This window comes from Heteronotia binoei, chromosome 5 (genome assembly GCF_032191835.1).
Source record: "Heteronotia binoei isolate CCM8104 ecotype False Entrance Well chromosome 5, APGP_CSIRO_Hbin_v1, whole genome shotgun sequence".
NCBI classification, from domain to species: Eukaryota; Metazoa; Chordata; class Lepidosauria; order Squamata; family Gekkonidae; genus Heteronotia; species Heteronotia binoei.
The window spans coordinates 61,048,403-61,052,452 of record NC_083227.1 but is presented as its reverse complement, the minus strand read 5'-3'; the positions used below and the strand labels follow the sequence as shown (position 1 = coordinate 61,052,452).

General features: G+C 41.3%; 1 non-coding gene across 1 annotated transcript; it reads left to right on the top strand.

Annotated features, from left to right (window-relative positions):
• The first annotated feature begins 2,987 nt into the window (after positions 1-2,987).
• Positions 2,988-3,059, top strand: TRNAD-GUC (transfer RNA aspartic acid (anticodon GUC)). Its single transcript has one exon. It is a non-coding gene; the product is annotated as a tRNA-Asp (tRNA).
• Positions 3,060-4,050: the final 991 nt, after the last annotated feature.

The window sequence follows — 4,050 nt, the reverse complement described above, 5'->3', positions numbered from 1 at the left end:
TCAGCACCTCATAGGAGATGGGGAGGAGATCGGGGGCAAATAGCAGGCTTATCTTTCAAATTCAGCAAGGACTGAAAGCTACATTGCAGTTCTCTGGGTTGCAACTTGGAATCCATGATGACATTTTCCCATCCTGAAACAGTGGCAAAATGCACAGGTGTGGTACTGTTTTTTAAATTCCCACAAAACTTGTCACAGAATGCAAACAAATCTTCCCACTGCTTAATAATATGAATTACTCTTGATTAAACGAGTACTCACTTTTGAAATTTATTCCACCTTTTTTGAGAGCATGAGCACACAGATGCTCAAAAAGCAAAAACAATTTTTTGCCTTTTCAGCACCTGATTGCCCATTTTTGTGCTCTGACAGCAAGGGGAGAATTGTAACCCTCATTGGGTGGCCAGAACCCCAAGGAGAAATTGGGTCTAGACCCTGCAATAATGGTGAAATCCAAGAAAAGCTGATCAACCAACAACAGGTAGATCATCACTCTTTAGTTGAACATAAAGGTCCTCCATTTCCTTCTCTAGGTTAAGCTCCAGGAAGAGTTTCACCACCAGTAGATTTATCACAATCTTATATTGCCATTTTTATAGAATAGTAAAGCATAGAAAACTGGTTCAGCTCAGAGCTCCATCAGGCCCATGTGACATGGCAATAATCCTTTGTGCCTTTTTTGTAACATACAATTTTTTTAGCAGAACAATGATCCTGAATGCATCACCTGCTCACTGTTAGAAACACAGGAGGACCTGTTGGCTTAAAAAAAAAAATGGCCACCCTAGTAATTATAGCATTAATCATCTGACATCCTATAGTATTAACAGTACAAGACTTGATTTGGGTATAAGGATTTTGCATTAAATAGGAAAGCCTTAACATTCTTTAATGTTAAACAGAAGCCTGTTAGTATGCTATGAAATAGGTCTGTGTCTTCCCTAGAGCAGTTGGTTCTCACTGTACAGGGACAAGACTCAACTCAGTATTAACAGGAGCTAGCAGGCAATGGTACAAGAACAATAGGAGAATCTGCTTTATTCAAGGTTTTCAGTTCCTTCCTCCAACAAGGATGTTAAAGAATCTTGTGGGTCACATGTTCTGGCTACCTCTGTATTTCTTATATCTTCCTGAATTGGCTTAAGGCAACTTAACATGTCTCTTTTTTTAGATGGCACATGGTTGGAAGTGATAGTTGGAAGTCCATGTTGACTGCCTTTTATGAAACTACCCTTGTGTCTACACCAGGAACACAATGGGCTCTTACAGATAATTGTCTGTGTCAGTGTTCAAAAAGCAAAGTGGTGGTACAGGAAATTACTGCACAGCTTTTAAAGAGATACCTTACTTTCTTTTATTCTTTTTTGGTACCTTATTTTCGAGGAACCAAATAGGCCTCTAGAGCCATCAGTTCACACCACGCAAGCCATTTTGCTGCCACATCGTAAACATGCTCCCTGTTTATAAGTTTCCAGAAGGGATGCTTTACTGCCTCTGTTTTCTCTCAGCATCTGTGTATCTTATTGACATAGTCCAGCTGAGCCTCCGAATATAATTTCAGCTCCACGGTAACCTTTCACACCAGAGTGTGACTTTCAGGCAACTGCTTAGCCAAACCTTTGGTATAATGTCATGTCAGAAAATGAAATGGCAGAGGGGCTTGCTTTGGTGAGGCACCGAGTAAAGAGAACTAACCTTTCACCTCAATATGCCAACTTTTAAGCCCCCATTAAGGTTGACACTGAGGAGGGCTTCAGAGCCCTCCGCTCATCACACCGTCCATATTTTATAGCTTACTCTCAGTACTTTCCCTTCCGCTCTGAGTAAGAGGGAACATATAAATAAGACCCCTAAATGCATTGCTGTGTTCTCTTTGTTTTATCCCTCCCTTGCCCTGGTTTTTATAGCTCCAAAAACATGGCATATAAAATATAAAAATGATCCTTTGCCCTTTACAATACTACGCTTTAGGATGTTTAAATAATGATCAGCAGGAGAGCGATCATTTAAGGTGGTAAAGTAATAGCAAGTAAAAAAGCTAATGTCCTACAACACAAGCACAGTGAGTGTGAAGGGAGTCTTATAGTTTTGTTGTGGGGTGGCCAAACTGACCCGGGAGCTCTTTCATATATATTGTGTGGCTCTTGAAGCCACCACCACATCATTGACTGACTTGGAAAAGGTGTTTCTCCCTTTAAATTACTTCTCCAAGCCAAGCCAGCCGGTGGTTTGGAGAATGCATTTAAAATTTAAGTTGCTTTCTTTCCACTGTCTATTTGCCTTCCTTCCTTCCTTCCTGCCTACCTTCCTTCCTGCTCTCAAACATCTGATGTTCATGTCTTGTGGCTCTCAAACATCTGACATTTATTCTATATGGCTCTTACATTAAGCAAGTTTGGCCACTCTTGGTTTTGTTGTTCCAGGGGTGGAGTTCTTATAGATGAAAATCTGAATGTAATTTTTATTAGAAAAGGTTGTCTTGGCCAGGTCCTTTTAATAATTTGGGTTTATGGCCAGGATTCTTGCTTTGACTAAGTGTCCTAGATTCAGTTCCCAGACAGCCTTCAAGGGAAACAAGGGACTATGCTGTAAGTGGGAAATAAACCACATGCTTAATGGAAGAGCATGTGCGCTGCATACAATTTTTCCTACTTCCAGCCTCTAATATTTCTCATTAAAGGATCTCGGACAGTAAAGCTCAGAGGACTTCAACAAACAATCAGGGGTCAGAACAGACAATACTGGCCTAGAGGTAGGGTTGCCAGACCCCCTGGTGGAGGCAAGGTCCCCTGCTGACAGGCCCCACTTCTCCACTGCCAATCAAGGAGATTCTAAGTCTCTGATTCAGAGTCTCTGATTTAAAATCCTGTCTGCAGCCCTGGTTGCTCTGAGTGTAGAATGTCTCACGTTCAGTCCCTGGCACCTCCAGTTAAAAGGATCAGATAGTAGGCCACATGAAAACACCTCTGCCTGAGACTCCGGGTGGGTGGGCTGTGGCTCAGTGGAAGAGCATCTGTCTGTCATGCAGAAGGTCTCAGGTTCAATCCCTGACATCTCAGGTTTTAAAAAATCAGATATTAGGTGATATGAAAAAGAGCCTGAGTAGACAATACTGACTTACCCTGAAAAGAGGGAGATAATTCCAACCTGCAGTGAAATGTCTACGTCACTGCCCATGTGACCTGGAAACTATGTCATTACATCTGGAACACTGGGGTAATGTTTTTGTATTTGGGCAAAAACTCTATGGTAGAAGCCAAATTTACCAAAGATGAAGATCACACACAGCAGGCCCTGATGAAACAGAATCAACCTTCTATGTAACTTAAATCCTCAATTATTTGCAAGTAACTCTGGATTTGATTTGGTAAGTCCATATGTTGCCTCACATATAACTTGCACTAACAGATGAAGTTTTCAAACACTATGACGCTTTTGAAGGTTTGGGTCTATTTCCTGGCATTTGCTGTATTTATTTGAATTTAGCAGCAGCTCCAGTTCTCACACACACATTCCCATCTTCCTTTTTACTCTCTCTCTCTCTCTCTCTCTCTCATCTGGTGCTGTGCTGACAAAAGAAGCAAATTTGTCCCCTTCTTTCTCCCCTTTGCTGCTCACCATGTGGCTATTATTCTATCTACACCAATCCCATAACCTTGGGAATTGACTTTCCCTGTGTTGAAAAGGGCAGTGGACTTAACCATCAGTGCCTTCCACTAATAGAACCAACCCATGATCTTTTAGACTTCAATATCATTTGCCCAGCAAGTCAATACAATGATGATATATAAACTGTCATTTGGTAGTGGTTCTCTGTAGCTCTGAATCTTCCTTTTTTGAAACGTTTACTGCAAATAAGAGCATTTCAAAAGCACTGAGAGGCCTTTCTACCTTTGCTCCTATTTATTGGCTTGTTAAGCAGTTTTTATGACTTATGCAGCTTGCTGCATCCACACATCATTAGATATTGTGCCATCACGGTACTACAGCAATCATTCACAACTAGACGATCATCTTCCCCCCCACAGTAGATCGAGTTACAAATGGTTG